The sequence below is a fragment of the Equus caballus genome, chromosome 1 (assembly GCF_041296265.1).
Source record: "Equus caballus isolate H_3958 breed thoroughbred chromosome 1, TB-T2T, whole genome shotgun sequence".
In the NCBI taxonomy this organism is placed as follows: Eukaryota; Metazoa; Chordata; class Mammalia; order Perissodactyla; family Equidae; genus Equus; species Equus caballus.
In genome coordinates this window covers 110,819,782-110,837,407 of record NC_091684.1, presented here as the reverse complement: position 1 = coordinate 110,837,407, position 17,626 = coordinate 110,819,782, and the positions used below count along the sequence as shown (strand labels likewise).

The 17,626-nt window shown below is 42.3% G+C and overlaps 1 long non-coding RNA gene across 2 annotated transcripts; it reads left to right on the top strand.

Moving 5' to 3' along the window:
- The first annotated feature begins 30 nt into the window (after window positions 1–30).
- LOC111775327 (uncharacterized) lies at window positions 31–14,327 on the top strand. Of its 2 annotated transcripts, none has more exons than XR_002810897.2 (3): window positions 31–190; window positions 5,145–7,174; window positions 14,103–14,327. It is a non-coding gene; the product is annotated as an uncharacterized lncRNA (long non-coding RNA). The 2 variants fall into 2 exon arrangements; XR_011438807.1 differs by lacking the exon at window positions 31–190 and adding an exon at window positions 3,071–3,144 and having other exon boundaries at window positions 14,103–14,320.
- The last annotated feature ends 3,299 nt before the right edge of the window (window positions 14,328–17,626 follow it).

The window sequence follows — 17,626 nt, the reverse complement described above, 5'->3', positions numbered from 1 at the left end:
CGCCTCCCGCCCGCAGCCCCACGTCCCAGCGCGCACGCGCGCCACCGCCCGCCCGCCGCGGCCATTGGCTCCGCGAGCTTCCTGCCACCCCCTTCCCGGGAGCGGCCTCACGCACGCTCGCCGGCGTCTTCCTCCCGCCTAACAACAACTGCTTCGATACTATTGGCTGATTCTGACCCCGCCCCTTGAGGTATCTTTGCGACGATGGGCTAGCCTTAGTGCCATTCATATCTCGTAGGCGTTTCTGGTTTTCTTGAAGGACCCCGGCCCGCGATTGGTTGGTGATGGAACCTGTGGGTTTGGAGCTGAGCTGTGGTTTTGCGCCCCGCAGTGCGGACCCCTCCGGGCGGGCTGGGGTGTTCCTGGAGTGGGATGGGCTAGGCTGGGGTTATTTGTACAGTGCCCTAGGGATGAGGGCTTCGCCTCTGGAAAAAGCTCGCTATTTTGTGTTTCTGAGATCAGAGTTTTATCTTCTTTAAAAAAAGGAAAATGACTGACAGGATGACAAGCAAACAAGATGCAGGTTCATAGTCCTTGGGCAGGCAGCCATATCTCCTCAGCTATAGAACTCAAGATTTTTCTTCTAAACACAAAGTCAGAGCTGGTGGTTTTACAACCAGCGCACCCCAATCCCCCCCCCCACACACACACACACCCCCCACCCCGCCCCAGCCCAAAATCTGAATGGAGATGCCATGTGTTTGAGGGTTTGTAAGCATCGTGTAGCCCGTTTATGTGAGGCAGCCTCTTAGTATGTACAGCGTCCTCAGGCTTTAAGGAGTCAGTATCTTATAATCCTGCTTGGGCCAGATCCCACCCTCTGGGCAGGATTCGTTAAAGGGGTGGTTTGAACCCTAACAATCACAGTCTACCTGTCCAAGCTTTACCCGGAGAATCAGGCAAAGCAAGCTTAATTTCCTTTAAGCAAATCTCACCTTTTTTCATTACTTCCTAGTTCAATCCAAAGACGCTCTAGGCAGACGACAGGAATAACTGAAAACCTAAAACCTAAACCTAAAATGAATGGGAAAAGAAAAAGACGTGGCTCTCACCCACTGCCCAGATTTTAGAAATCTTGGGTTCTTTTGGCAAGGGACATGAGGAAAAGGAAAGGAACACCACACTTCTTAGTTTTAATCGATTTGTTTGAGGGGAGGGGTCTGGGGACAAGGTGAGAAATTTAAATTCTCTTGAGACTGTCCCTGGGCAAGAATCAGAGAGTGTTAAATACTCGTGGGGCCTAGGATCTAGTTCTGGCCCTTTCTTTTAAAAATGACACTGTTAATTGACTTGGCTCAGTATGGCATCAGCTACTTAAGGGCAGAGCTAGGACTAGAACCCAGGTCTTCTGACTTACAGATCTTGGGTTCCTTCTATGCAATCTGCCCACCCTTAGCAATAAAACTTGAGCTCTAAGTGAGCACACAAAAAGAATTAAACCTCTATTTAATTACCAAAATAATTAAACTTTCTACATTTAATCTCCAAAAGAAATTTTAATTTCCAAATTGAAAGTCTTTAATTTCCAAAAGACAAAAGATGTTTTGAACATCGTAGACCTACGACAAGGCTGTTTTCTCTGAAATTGCCCCAACCTGAACCCTTTTTCCTCATTCTTCCAGGTGTGTTCTTGCTGTGCTATTGTTCACTCCCTTTTTCCCCTCCTACCACTACTGGAAATCTATGATTTCTATCTATGATTCTGCTTTTCCAGATTCATCACCAAGGACTTCCGTGCCAGCACGACAGGCCTGAGCAGGCCTTTATTAAAAATAGTAATGGCTGAAAAGCATCAAGTTAGCTATGTGCCAGGTATTGTTCTATGCCTGCGTTGTAGGTTAACTCAGTTGATCACACAGCACCCTTATGAGAGTGTTATTATCCCTGTGTCTTACCTCTATTAGGAAACTGAGGCACAAGGAGTTTAACTTGCCCAGGTTCACACTGCTAAGAAGTATTGGAACCAGGGTTAAGCCCAGGTAATCTGGCTCCAGACCCATTCCCTTCTGCCTCTCCCGGTTTCTTGTTGAAGACTGCCCGCTTGCCAGACAGGTTCAATGGATCTTCTGTTGAGTGGAGCTGTCTGATTTGCCAGTGGCTCCCTCCCATACCACATTGAAGTGTTCTACCTTCAGAATTGGGCCTCCCTCCAATTGGAAAATGTCAGATGCATTCTAACTTAATTCCCAGACTGGACCCCACCCATTGCTGTCCACCTCCTGGCGTGCCACCTGGGAAGCATCTAGCTCTCTTGTCTTATTCCTTCTTTGACTGTGGACCCCCACAGTTCAACTCTGGAGTGTCTCCCTTTAATGAAGATACACCTTGGGTGGCTTACCCAAAAAAGCTTCCTTCTCCCAAGCTTAGATCCCACACAACATCCTCCTCAGAGAATGCCCTTAAATGTCACATTTAAACTTTATTCCCTATCACACATGACAGCCAGGATTTCTTTTGCCATATCTATACCATGTCTTTAGCTAGACGAGCTCTGTCCTAAATTAAAAGCACCTGACACCTGGCAGACCACATCCTATCCTTTCCACAATTCCTTTTTGTGCTAAGAGATCTGCCAATGAACCAACCGAGAGGCGATCCCTCCCTCCCGGAATCACAGTGGCTCCTATTACTGCTGTTTCTTTGCAGGCAAAAATGAAGAGCCAATCTCTTAGCCTTGGCTCACTTAGAGGAAGGGCATCTGTGTGTGCTCCGAGTAGTTCTGTTCCTATTTACTTATGTCCAGAAGAAAATCTGGATGGGCAGAGAATATTTCTGGAAAGATACAAGGACCAGGTTGCCTCCGAGGAGACCTCAGAGAAAGGTGGAGAATGGCATGGGAAGAGCACTTTTCACTCTACACCTTTGTGACTTTTGAATTTTGAACCATGTGAATGTATTACCTTTTTAAATGAAAGATAGAAAAGAAAAGAAACTAAACTCAAATAATCTGCTGAGCTAAAAGCTGACACTATTGGAGAGGAAGGTAACTTTTTTCAAACTTTTCAATTGTCCATGTCATCTGCATTTGTTACAGTAAATACGTGTAACTTTTTTTTTTAACAAAATAAAGGTCACACAGCACTCAGTACCTCCGGGGATGTGAACAGCACCTGAAACGGCCCTGGTTTGTGATAAGGATTCCTGGTAGGTAAAACGGGGGCAGCAGCTTCCATTCCCAACGTAACATGGCCTCACACACTGCAGAACAGGGCTTCCCGCTTCCCCTGGGCTCTCTGCTTCCCTGAAGATTCTTAGGTCTGTTTCCCCCATTTCAGAGAGACTAGTGGGGTCTGCTTTTCTCCCTTTTTCCCATCCTCTGTGTCCACCTTTGCTGGGGGTGGTTCCCTTAAGTGGTCAGCCCCACTCATCGTGGCTGCTCAGCTGAAACCCAGGATGACCTTGACTCAAGTCAGAGACACCATTTTCAAATACAGGCCTTTCCAGATCCCTGCAGCTCTGCTCCTGCTCTTTGCAGTTTCTTTGGCTGCTCATACTCTGCATGACTTACACACAGATTCTGTCCTATTTCTGTATAGACCCGGCTCCTTTTACATGTGTGGCAGTCTTTCTTTCCTTTTCCCAGGGTGTATCACACACAGGGTTGAAGCTCACTTGATACTCAAAATATTGTTTCCAAACACAGTTACTGAGCTTCTTCCATGTGCCTGGTCCTATTTGAGAAGCTGGGGATCCTGCGTGGACTGGGGTACCTGTTCTCATGGAACTTAAATTCTGATGGGGCAGAAGTCCATAAATAAGAAAATAACAGGTAGTAATAAGAGCTATAATGCTGGGGGCCTAATTTCGGTTGAGTGGTCAGGAAAGGCTTCTCTGAGGAGGTGACATTTCAGTTGAAACAGGAAGGACACAATGGAGGCAGCTATGTGTATATCTGCACATGAATTCCAAGCTAAGATGGCAGATGGTCTGCATGCAACTAATTTTGCTCCATCCCAAAACTGCACTAAACAGATTTTCTTTCCTTTTTCTTTCTTTCTTTCTTTTTTTTTCTTAAGTCATAAACTCATAAGGAAAGGAGAGTAGGAAAAGAGAAAAGAGCATCACAATTTCAGAAGCTGGAAAATAGATGGATGAGTGGTAACTGATTTAGCAGATCTGCGAAAGCTGAGATCCAACCCAGCTTATACTGGAAATACTTCAGAAGGTCCGGAAACTGCCAGAACCAGGGGCCATCAGGACTGAGGGTGGAGGAGAAGGCTAAAATAAGGAGAACTGAGGGAAAGCAATTTGAGAAGCAGTTAGATCCCACATCCCATCCCTGATCCCAGCAGAAGGGTGGAGGTTTATCCTACAAGGAGCATCTCTGGTCCAGAAGATGCCAGGCACATTGAGGGCATGGGTACCACATTGGAAATGGGGGAACCTAGAGGCCAAATGCACATCGAATGTGGAGACTACAACTGTCTTGCCCCATTTGGCTTTCAGAATGCTGGCAATGTGACCTTCACCTCTTAGGTAGGAGATTGGAAGACTCTTCTTGAGGAATCTAATCAGCCTAGGAGGAAAGACCCACAGAGGCTGACACTTGGGGATCTCCCAACAATGGTCCAACCAGTAGTTGCTCTTCAGTGAAGCAATCTACCAGACACCTTTTGTGCACCACTTCTAATCCTCTTGCTCTACCCACATTTGCAGCTACTGTTCCATCAAGTTCCATACAGCTTCCCAGAGCAAGTGTTAATTTTATGTGTCAACTTCACTAGGCCACAGGATGCTCAGACAGTAATCATTATTTCTAGATGTGTCTGTGAGAGTGTTTCTGGATGAAATCAGCATTTGAATTGGTAGACTGAGCAAAGCAGATTGCCCTCCCCAATGTGAGTGGGCCTCATCCAATCTGTTGAGGGCCTGAATAGAACAGAAAGGAGGAGGGAGGGAGAATTCGGCTCTTTGCCTTACTGTTTTTGAGCTGGGACTTTGGTCTTCTCCTGTACTTGAATTGGAACTTATACCATGGGCTCTTCTGGTTCTCAGGCCTTTGGACTCAAACTGGAACTACCCCACTGGCTCTCCTGGGTCTCTGGTTTGCTGATGGCAAGTCATGGGACTTCTCAGCATAATTGCATGAGACAATTCCTTATACTATATCTATATCTCAATTCCTATTGTTTCTGTTTTTCTAGGGATCCCTAGCTAATGCAGCAAGCAAAGTCTTGCCTCAGCCCTGAATCTTGCTGTCTGTCCCAAAACGTCATTGATATCCATGTGGGTCTGCAGAACCACTCAGCATCAGCATTCAGACATGTGCTACCCAGAAATTCAGGGAAGATGATGTCTGCAGGGCTACTATTGAGGAGAAGTGCTTCCTTCTTTCATCTCCTGAGTGAAGAGTTCTGAGACACATTCCGTAAGACTCAGAATATCCTGTGGATTGGAGCACCAGCCACTGCAGCAATGGCCAGCTGGGTAACACATCTCACACTTATATTGGCTTTCTCTCTGTCTTTTTTCCCTCTCAGTATCCCTCATTCCTACTTCTTAGATCACTTCCCAAATGAACTACCCCTGTGTGAGTCTTGGGCTCTGCTTTTGGGGAAGCCATGGCTAAAACACACAGAAAGGCCCAACCCCACACTCAGCGCTCCCAAACGAGCTTTTGGCTATATTCTTCATCATGAACAAACGGCTAATGCCAAACAGCTAAAGAAAGCTTTTCACATGAAAAATAAGGACCAAAACCAGCAGAAAAAAAAGCAACTTACTTCAAGGCAAAACAGACCATGCAGGGAAAAGACATCAAATTAAAACTATTGTCATAAATTTTTTAAAATGTCATCAGTATTTTCAAAAGGAAAATAAATGATGTCGCGTCCATGAAACAAGGAGATGTTGCCATATAAAGAAATAATTCAAAGAACCAAGAGGAACTCCTGGAAATCAAAAACATATGGCAGAAATGGAAAACTCTGCAGAAAGAATGAGAAAACTGGAGAAGACTCACGGAACGTAAAGCAAAAAGGACAGAGACTTGACAATAGGAGAGACAGAGGACAAGCCATGTAAGTTCAACATCTGAATGGCAGAAACTCCAGAAACAGAAAACAAAGATAATTAATTGAAAAGATTCATCAATTAAATAATTCAAGAAAATTTCCCAGCATTGAAGGACACAATTTCCAGACAGAAAAGGCTGATCAAGAAATAAGACCGACAGATGAATATAGACACACACCAAGGCCCATCATTGTGAAATTCTAGCACACAGGGGACAAAGAAAAGATTCTACAAGCCTCAAGAGGGGAAAAAAGAGTCACATACAAAGGAGCAGGAACCAACAGCTCAGGCTTCTCAGTGGCATTATGGGAATCAAGAAGACAGGGCAGCAACATCTTCAAAACGCTAAGAAAATGATTTTCAACTCAAAATTCTATACCTAGCCAAGTCATCTGATAAATATGAGAATAGAAGGAAAACAGTTTTCATGCAAAATCTCAAAAAATGTTAACTCCCATGCATGCTTTCTCAAGGAGCTACTGGAGAATGGCTTCCACAAGGAACTAAACGAGAAAGAGAAAGTCATAGGATAGAGGACAGAGGAAATCCGTTGCAGAAGGCAGGCAATCAGTATCTTTGGGTGGATGGTGCAGGGAGATCCCAGGATGTTGACTGCGCCGCAAATGGCCACCAGTCAGAACTGGAGCATTGAAACCCAAGAGACAGACATATTGAGGATGGCTTCATCCAGGAGCTGCCTCCTGTTATTCCTTCCTTTTTACCTGAGGACTAGATACCCAGGTGAACCTGACCCTGATTCTAATCTGTACATGACTTATCTTGGACCATGCATTGATATAAGTTCCTCTCTCCCCCGTAAGCCTTGCCATCTAGATCAGCTGAGGACTCAGTTCTCCTCCCACAGAAATGGTCTGCTTTGATCTACTGCTCCACCGTGGTGAGCTTGGAAGCAGATAAACACAGAGAAGCACACTTCCCCAACCGCATCACTTACCCGTCCAACACCTGCCTCCTGCTATTGTCCTACCAATGTCCTCACTGTGCTGCACCCTGTTGTCCCCAGGATTCACTCATGACATTCCCTAGGAGAGGTTCTGGTAAATTCCCAGGGAAGCCAAAGTCAGATTAAAACCTAGGGACCACTCTCTTTGTCTTCTCCGGGGAGTCTTCATCTAACTCTGGCAATATTATATCACAGGTAGGTGTGTGCTTGCTGCTCAGTGTTGCAAAATTAATGATAACTGTTCAGGGAGACCTACATAGGTGATTTTTGTGAAACTGTAAAAAAAACCAAGAGAATGATAACTCAAGTTAACTCAAAACTCAGGAGAATGGGTAACCTCTGGTGGAGGGTAGCGGCACAGTCCTGAAGGGGTACCCAGGGGGCTTCAGATATACTGTTAATAATTTCTTTTTTCTTTCTAAAGATTGGCACCTGAGCTAACATCTGTTGCCGATCTTTTTTTCTTCTTCTTCTCCCCAAAGCCCCCCCAGTACATAGTTGAATATTCTAGTTGTAGATCCTTCCGGCTCTGCTATGTGGGACGCCATCTCAGCATGGCTTGATGAGCGATGCCATGTCCGCACCCAGGGTCCAAACCGGCAAGACCCTGGGCCACCGAAGCGGAGCGTGCGAGCTTAACCACTCAACCATGGGGCCAGCCCAGTAGTTTATTTCTTAAGCTGAGTTGTGGATACATGGTGTACCACTGGTTATTATTCTCTCCCTGTATGTAAGTGATTTATACACGCTTCAGTATGTAAGAGCATTGCATATGATACTTTAATTAATGATAATTTTTAAAATAATAATCCAAAGAGGAGGGAAAATCTACTGAAAAGGACCTAAAGCAGGAGCAAGCTTGTTTTATTCCTAAACAGTATTTGAGGAAGGCCAGACTTGTGAGATAGCTGAGCTAGCAATTATTGCAAATGTCAAAACCCCTGATTTTTCCCAAAGTGGCTTTCCATCCGGTGTTCCTGTGTCACCATCGTGTTAGCCCAAAGCAGTTGGCCGTAGAATGTTAAGGTGAGAACTCATAGGAATGGATCAGGGGACCAAGAAGGAGAAAAAGTCGTGAGAAATAAAGGACTCAGGCTCCTAGGAAGTTGCAGTGGCAGTCACCACGAAGGGAAGGATCCCGACTTCATTCCATCCCGAGATTCCCCTTTAAAAAACATAAGATAGATATTAATCATTAGGTTTTCCACTGCAAATGATAGAAACTCCACTCTTATCTATTTTGTGTGAAAAATCAGCACAAAATTTAGTGGCTTAAACAATAATTTACATTTATTATCTCACAGTTTCTGTGAGTCTATAATTCAGGAGCAGCTTAGCTATGTGGTTGTGGCCCAGGGTCTCTCATGAGGTTGTAGTCAAGATGTCAGCTAGGGCAACAGTCATCTGAAGCCTTGACTGGGGACAGAGGATCTGCTTCCAAGATGGCTCATTCACAAGGCTGCTGGTGGGAGGCCTTGGTTCCTTGCTACAGGGACTTCCCACAGGGCTGTTGAGTGTCTTCACAACATGCCAGCTAGCTTCCCTCAGAGTGAGTTATCCATGAGAGAGCAAAGGTAGAAGCCAGAAGGTGCAGCGTCTTTTATGATCTAGCCTCAGAAGCCACACATCATCATTTCCTCAATATCCTATTGGTTACACAGGTCAACCCTATTCACTGTGAGAGGGGGCCATAGAAGAGCATGAACACCAGAATGAGGGGGCATGATTGGGGCCATCCTGAAGGCTGGCTACCTCACCAACTTGACTTCATAAAAATTAAAAACATCTCTTCTTTGAAACTATTAAGAAAATGAAAAGATAAGGGACAGAATGGGACAGGACATTTCCAAATCATGTATCTGATGTAGGACATGTATCCAGAATATATAAAGGACTCTTAATATTCAATAATAATAAACAAGGCCATTTTTCTAAATGGGAAAAATATTTGAAGAGATAGTTCATCAAGGAAGATATACAGATGGCAAATAAGCACATGAAAAGATCCTCAATATCATTAGTTGTTAGGAAAATCCAAATTAAAAGCACAGTGGTATGCCACCATGCACGTTGTAGAATGTTGAGCATTGAAAAGACCCTGCCAGGTGGTGAGGATGTGGAGCAACTGGAACTCTCATTCATATTTTGTTGGTGAAAATGCAAAATGGTACAGCCACTTTGGAAAAGTTTGATCTTTTTTGTACAGCTAAACATGCTTAGCATATGACCTTGCTCCTAGGTATTTATCCAAGTGGCATATCTATAAAATGGAATACTACTCAATAATTTTTAATGAATGAGCTATTGATACAAGCAACATGGATGAATCTCAAAAATAACTTTGCTTGAGTGAAAGAAAGCAGACAAAAGAGTACAGATGATATGATTCCATTTATATAAAATTCTAAAAATGCAAACTAATATGTCAATTATACTCAATAAGACTGTTTCTTCAGAAATGGCAGAAGAGTTTGCTTGTTTGCTTATTTTTTGATGGAGCATCCTGTGAAAATTGTACTTTTAAAACATTTGTTCCTGGGGCCGGCCCTGCATAGTGGTTAAGTTTGGTGCACTTCACTTTGGTGGCCCGGATTCACGGGTTCAGATCCCAGGCACGGACATACACCACTCATCAGCCATGCTGTGGCAGCGACCCACATATAAAGTGGAAGAAGGTTGGCACAGATGTTAGCTTAGGGCTATTCTTCCTCAAGCAAAAAAGAGAATTGGCAACAGATGTTAGCTCAGGGCTAATCTTCCTCAGCAAAAAGAAAACCAAAACATTTGTTCCTACTTATTCCTTTTTTTTTTTTCAGCACATGTGTTCTATTCTTTGATTTTTAAAAAAAATTTTTAATAGTTAACACCTCGTTCAAAATTCAAGGCACAAAACGATATACAGTGAACAGTCTCCCACTTCTATTCCCATCCACCCAGCACCCCTCTCTGAAAGCAATGAATGTGGCTAGTTTCCTAAGTGTCCTTCCAAAGATATCCCAGATTTTAATATAAGGAATATACTACTAAGGTGAATTAGAGTGTGACCATATTTTTTCTGTTGGCTCAAAGATTGCAGGATCAAGGTCATGCTCAGCATCAGATAAATAGACTGGTACGGTCCTTATAAAGCCATGCTATCAGGCAGCACTGCCCCCCTAAAAATATGACCATCAATCTCAAATATTTCTCTCCTTGACCTTTCTTCTGCACCTCACACTAACCACTCACCTCTAACAGCTCTTAGTTCCTGGCCCTTCGTGACACTGCACTGTCCTTGCTTTCTGACTGCTTCATCCATTTCTTTCTCAGTCATCTTCTTGCTTGCTTTCCTGTTCTCCTCTGGCTCTCTACATGAAGACAGCCACCAGGCACTGGTCTTGGTGGGCTCCCTGGGAAGTCTCATCCTTTTATAACTCTCCACACTGAGACTACCTTCAGGTCTAAGATTGATGCTTTGCCAGTTTCATACAACTGCTATTCAGCCACACGGAGGGTGCCACTCTCCTGTGATCCTGTCTGGCACCTGACGGCCCCCTACCTTTGCACAGCCCTCCCCACAGCCCTCAAATGTGTGCTGCACACATCTCCAGCTAGGTACCCATCCTACAGAACAAGTTCATGCACACTGGTCTGTTTTCTCTCTTCCAAAGTGACTGCTTTCTCTTCTCAGAATTTCTATGCGTTAATGGCAATGCCATTCAGTATTCAGTTGGCTCTTATCATAAGTTAATATTTGTTTATTTGCACATAAGGGTCATATCTCCCTAAGTAGACTCCAGGTGGTTTTACCGGAGGTAGAGAACTTGACTTAGACTTTCTTTAGTTTATCACCACGTAGTTGTAGATACTCAAATAACAGCTGATTGAAGATTTGCTACATTAAAATTTCCCAACAGGCCATCAAAATACCCACCAACTGGAAATCAAATTCTGTTAAATAGATTAGGAGGGCTGGCCCCGTGGCCGAGTGGTTAAGTTCACACGCTCCACTGCAGCCGGCCCAGTGTTTCGTTGGTTCGAATCCTGGGCGCGGACATGGCACTGCTCATCAAACCATGCTGAGGCAGCGTCCCACATACCACAACTAGAAGAACCCACAATGAAGAATATACAACTATGTACCGGGGGTCTTTGGGGAGAAAAAGGAAAAAATAAAATCTTAAAAACAGATTAGGAGAGCTTGATATTGAATGGGCTTCAACATGATCTAGCCAGAGTAAATCATCACAATTTAACAGACTTTTAATGTAAATATAGGTTTCCATTTATTAGAGCTCCTTAAAAGTAGGACACACCCTGTATGTCAGTGGTCAAAAATAGCTCTTGCCCCTGGCACTCAGATAGCATCTCCGGAATGCTGGCATTATGCAATAGCCCCTGACCAACCAACCAGAAGTATCTCAGCCTGAGACCTCCTTGGGACTTTACTCAGGCTCCTATTTTCAGTGTGCAGTAGAGTGATTCCTTTACATGTGTTTTCTCCCTATGAGGTGTAGGCACTAGGAAAAGAGAGAGTGGAGAGAGGCAGTACAGCAGGCAGCAAAGTGCAGGGGCCTTGACATCATCCGCTTTGGGATCCAATCTGGACTTGGCCATTCTCTGGCTATCTGACCCCAGCCAGGTTCTGATACACCTCTATCTTCAAAAATCCTGACTCTATAGAAAGCCCCGCATTACCCTGTCTGTTTACACATCGTGTCAACCCTCACAAACCCACCCAGCAGAGGACAAGATGGCCCAGTGGGCCTGGAACCTCAGGCTGATGGGAAAGGACCGTTCCTTTTGCACAATAACGCAGGGTCGTAATACCAGCAAACAGCCGGTCTTTATTTAAAATTTCGACATTTTGTTCATTGGGGATAGTTTGACCTTAACTTTAACTTTTTAAAATATTACATTAAAATATTATTTGTCTTGATTTGGTGCCTCTTAAATTTTGTGCAAGGCAAGCACCTCTCTTGCCTCGCCCTGCTAGGTTTGTAGAATTTGAGAAAAGGGACTCTGGTAACCAAAAGGCTTTGATTCTGGCCTCAACTCTGCCACTTACAAGCCTCAAGCCTTGGGTCTCCTGGGCCTCACCCATACAAGTTTCTCAGTCATAAAATATAGATGATTATATCTGCCCCATTTTCTTTGCAGGGCAGTTAACTATGATGATCAGATGAGATAATGTAGGAAAAGGACACTTGTAAAACAGCATTGTGCTACACACACAGAAATGAATAATAATTAGCAATAGCTTATCTTCAGGCTCGCTCTTGGAGCAGAGATTAGCAAATCCAGCTTGATCTGTGAGCTCCTAGATCAGATGGGGTGGTGACCTTCAGAAACCCCACGGCAGCTAACACACACTCAGATCTATCCGGCACCTAGGTACTGTCCTTGAAGCAGGTCTATGCCTGCAGAGTGACCCTGACCACCGCTTATGTCTTTCCAGGACCCAGAAATAGGGTGTAACCCCGTTCTCAATCCATATCCTTTACAAAGTTTTAATGACTGGTGAGCGTAGCTGATGTAGTGTAGGCCTGGTCTATTTCCAGATTGTAGGCTGTGAACAGTAAATAATCATAACTTTGAATGGGCTAACACTTTCCCCATTTGTTTTTTTTACAATGTCGTATTATATTAAACTTACTATATATATTAAGTTATTGAAGTATGGATGAATAGTAATTAAGAGTCTTCCTGAAGTTCTCTTGTAGCACTAATTTGTTTCCTTTACAATTAGGTAATTTATTTGTGACATCTCACCAACGTCTCATCAAAATCTGTTATTCTTTTTTTTTCTTCTTTTGTTGAGGAAGGTTGGCCCCGAGCTAACATCTGTACCACGCTTGGGATCGAAACCTGTGACCCCGGGCTGCTGAAGCAGAGCATGCCAAACTCAACCACTAAGCCACCAGGCTGGCCCCAAAAACTATTATTCTTGCTACTTATTTTCTTAAGTTTATTTTATTGTGGTAAAACATACATGACGTAAAATGTACCATTTTAACGATTTTTCTTTTTTAAGAAGATTAACCCTGAGCTAACTACTGCCAATCCTCCTCTTTTTGCTGAGGAAGACTGGCCCTGAGCTAACATCCATGCCCATCTTCCTCGATTTTATACGTGGGACGCCTACCACAGTGTGACTTTTGCCAAGTGGTGCCATGTCTGCACCCGGGATCTGAACAAGCGAACCCTAGGCTGCCAAAGCGGAACGTGTGAATTTAACCGCTGCGCCACTGGCCGGCCCCCAAATTTTAACAATTTTTGTGTTCAACATTCACAGTGTTGTACAACCATCACCACTATCCACCTCCAGATATTTTCCTTCATCCAAACTGAAATTCTTGTACCTAGTCAATGATGATTTCCCATTCTCCCCTCCCCCCGTCCATGGTAACCACTATTCTACTTTCTGTCTCTATGAATTTGCCTGCCTTTAGGTACTTCATATAAATGAAATCATACAAAATTGTCCTTTGGTTATGTAAGCTTTGTTATGTTCTATAAATATCCAGGGGAATTCCATCTTGTTTTATTTATCTTAGTAGACCCTTGTCCCACTTACGGAAAACATGGTTTCTTTTACTGAGAAATTATATAATAGGTTCTTTCCCTTTCCATCTCCAGGAAGGGACATTAGAAGTTGTCTAAAACTAGCAGAAGAGCTTTTCACTATTATGAAGGAGGTCTTCCTCTGACCTGTCTAGTTAATTAAACATCTAATAATTCTAACTTTTCATTGACAACTTAGTCCAGTGGAGAAGGTGCAGTTGTCCCTAAATATTAAAATCTTACACCTATCTGCTCAATGGATGAATTTGGTAACCTTGGAGGTTCCTGTTCGCCCCAAGCTTCTCAGAATTTAAAGGCCATTCATCTTGCAACTTATTTTACATATGTTCTTTTGCAGAAGCAATTAAGATCAGTGGTAAAGAGTTTACTTTTGGAAGAGGTCTGTCTTGCTTAAAATGACCAAGGATTTTTCAAAGTTTATGAACCAGCATTCCAAAACATCCCCTATTATTTGGAGAAAGTTGTCAAACTGTATATATCTATATAACTTAATGAAATTCTTTGCAACTCTCCCATGTTGATATTTTTTCACCCTGGAATTTGCTGTCTTTTTAAGCAGGTGTGCTACACACATTGGGAAACGAAAGGATCAGTGAAGCAACATGCTTTGTGATTGGGACCCACAGTACCTGTGTCAGTCGCTCCTCCACATTCACCTTTAAAGCAGAGACCGCCAGCTCCAGCACAAGACTACCTTTGCTCCCCACCCTCCAGCTCAAGAGCAAAAGAGCACAGTTGTCAGAGATATGTGCTTTGTACATACATCTGTTCTCAATTTATCTCAGTGTATTGTGATTGTTGGCTTATATAGCTGCAGTGGGTATTTGCTATTTGGCCACTTAAGCAACCTTTACCCTGATTTTGCTTTGGGGAAACTATCTTGACTCCTTGGAGACTGTCTGGAGAAACCACTACAGTTTCCCATCCTTTAGCAGCACATCATCAAACTCAGCCACTCATTCATCCCTCCCTCCCTCCTTCTTCCCTTCTTGAAGTTGAATCTTATTATGCTTTTAATGTCTGTATGATCTGTACTGATGACACCTTTTTAATTTATATCCTCTCATTTTTTTTTTTATGGATCAGCCTAGTTAGGGATTTATTGACTTCATTGATCTTTTCAAGGATCCAAGTTTGACTTTGTTAATTTTCTCTATTGTTTGTTTTCTATTTCATTGATTACTACTCTCATCCTTATTGTCTTCTTCTTTCTACTTACCGTAGGTTTTCATTGCTTTTAAGGTGGAAACTTCAGTCGTTAATTTTAGTCCTTTCTTCTTTTTCAATATCATCACTGTATTAGGGTTCCCCAGAAAAAGAGAACCAATAGGATATATATTATATAGGAAGAGATTTATTATGAGGAATTGGCTCATGTGACTATGGAGGCTGAGAAGTCCCTCAATCTGCTGTCTGCAAGCTGGAGGCCTAGGAAAACTGGTGGTATAATTCCAGTCCAAGTCTGAAGGCCTGAGAACCAATGGAGCTGATAATGTAAGTCTCAGGCCAAGGGCAGGAGAAGACCAATGTCCCAGCTCATGTAGGCAGGCAGGAGGCAAAAGGAGTGAAATTCACCCTCCTTCTCCTTTCATTCTATTCAGGCCTTCAAGGGATTGGATGATGCCCACCCACACTGGGGAGGGCAGTCCACTTTACTGAGTCCACTAATTCAAATGCTTTGTTATCCAAAAACACCTTCACAGACACACCCAGAAATAATGTTGAATCTGGGTACCCCTTGGCCGAATGAATTTGACATGTAGAATTAACCATTACAATCACTTAAAGTTATAAATTTCCCTCTAAGCACTGCTTCAAATGCGTCCTATAATTTTGGATATGCTGTATTTATTATCATTCAGTTCAATTGATTCAGTTAGAAGTATTTTTAACTTCACTTTTGATTTCTTCTTTGACTTATGGATTATTTAGAAGTGTGTTATTTAATTTCCAAACATTTCCAGTTTTCCTAGATATATTATTGCTACTGATATCTAATTTAATTCCATGTGATCACAGAATGTATTCTACATTATTTCAATTTTTTTGCTGAGGAAGATTCGCCCTGAGCTAAAATCTGTTGCCAATCTCCCTCTTTTTGTATGTGAGCCACCACCAGCATGGCCACTGACAAGTGACGTAGGTCCACACCTGGGAACTGAAGAAGGGCTGCTGAAGCAGAGAGTGCTGAACTTAACCACTAGGCCACTGGGACTGGCCCTATTTCAATAATTTTAAAGTTGTTGGGGCTGTTTTGTTGCCTAACGTATGTCTACCTTGATGAATGTTCCACATGGACTTGAAAAGAATGTGCGTTGGGTAGTTGTTAGGTATAGTGTTACATAAATAACAATTAGGTCAGGGAGGTTCATAATGTTATTCAGATTATCTGGGTCTTTGCTGATCGATATCTGAGAGAGAGAGTTCAAAAAAATCTCCAACTATAATTGTGGAATGGTGGAATTTTCCTCGTCAATTTTTGTTTCATGTGTTTTGAGGATGTGTTGTTAGGAACACTCACATTCATGAATGTCATATCTTCCTGATGAATTGACTTCTTTATCATTATGAAGTGTTTGTCCTTTTCTTGAAATTTACTGCCTTGCTGGAAATTAACTTGATGCAATGGTAGATTCAGAGGTCACAGAACTGAAAGGCTTATAGACTACATTAAAATGCTTGATTCACATAGTTTATTAAAATCAATTTAAGACACACAGTGAGAAGCAAGGGGAAAAGGTAGGACAATTAATACACTAAGGGTAGGGTTCAAGGAGGGGTGGAAGTTCCACACTACACAGATCTGGGCACACCACATTCACATGTTCTGTGTCTGTATCATCCTTCCCCAGGGATAGCAGGCTTATGAAGACCAGGGTTGAGGTTAGAGCAAAGGGGCCCACAGATAGAAGATGCCCTGTGGAATCACACATACACACTTGATGAGAGACTCAGGGAAAGTATGCCTAGCCAGTAGTTATAGCTTACCAGTTAGACTGCTGAATGCATGCATGTTGTGTTTCTCATAGAGAGGACAGATGGGGCCAGAATGGGCACCACCAGTTGGTGATCGAATTAGGCCTTATGTATATTAAGCGATCACATGTATTTAGCTTGTCCTAAACACTTAGTGCCTGTTATATATTTAGCATCTCCTGTGTCTCATGCATGTTTAGTGTGTAATGAATATTAGATATCTTTTGGCCTTTCTATTTTTTTCTATCTATGTTTAACACACACATGCTGTAGTTACTGCCTATTTATACTTAATATCTCTTAAAATGTTTCACTTATGTTTTAAAAAATTATTCATGTACTGTAATAGAACTGAATATTATCAAAAGCAAATGCAAAAAGTGTTTTCTGGTAACTTCCATTGGGTCCTGGAATAGAACATGGACACTGGTGGAAAGACTGGAGAAATCTGAATAAAGTCTGCATTTAGTTAATAATAATGTGTCGATATTCGTTACTTTGTTTTCACAAATGTACCATGTTATTTAAGATGTTAATATTAAAGTAAACTGTATTAAGAGTATATGGGAACACTCTGTATTATCTTTGCAACTTTTCTAAATCTAAATCTAAAATGGTTCCAAAATTAAATTTTATTAAGAAACACAAAATTCACGTTACATCTATTTTATCTGACATAATATAGCTATTTCTGCCTTCTAATGACGGGATATATCTTTTCCCATCCATTTATTTTCAACATCTGCTTTTTAATTACAGTCGTTAGTCCATTAAAACTTGTAATTATTGATATGTTTAGGTCTACCATTTTATCATTAGTTTTCTGTTTATCCTCTATTTTTCTGTTCCTCTGTTCCCTTTTACTATTTCTTTTGGATTATTGAACATTTTTCTAGAATTTAAATTGTCTGTTGACTTTTTAGGTATACTTCTTTGCATTTTTTTAGTGGCTGTGCCAGAAATTATAATATACATCCTCAAGTTTTCATAGCCTGCTTGGAGTTAATATTATACCACTTTATGTAAAAGGTAGAACTCCTTTGTGACCACATACTTCCGTTTAACAACTCCCCCTATTTGTCATACATATTTTTTCCCCATACCTTA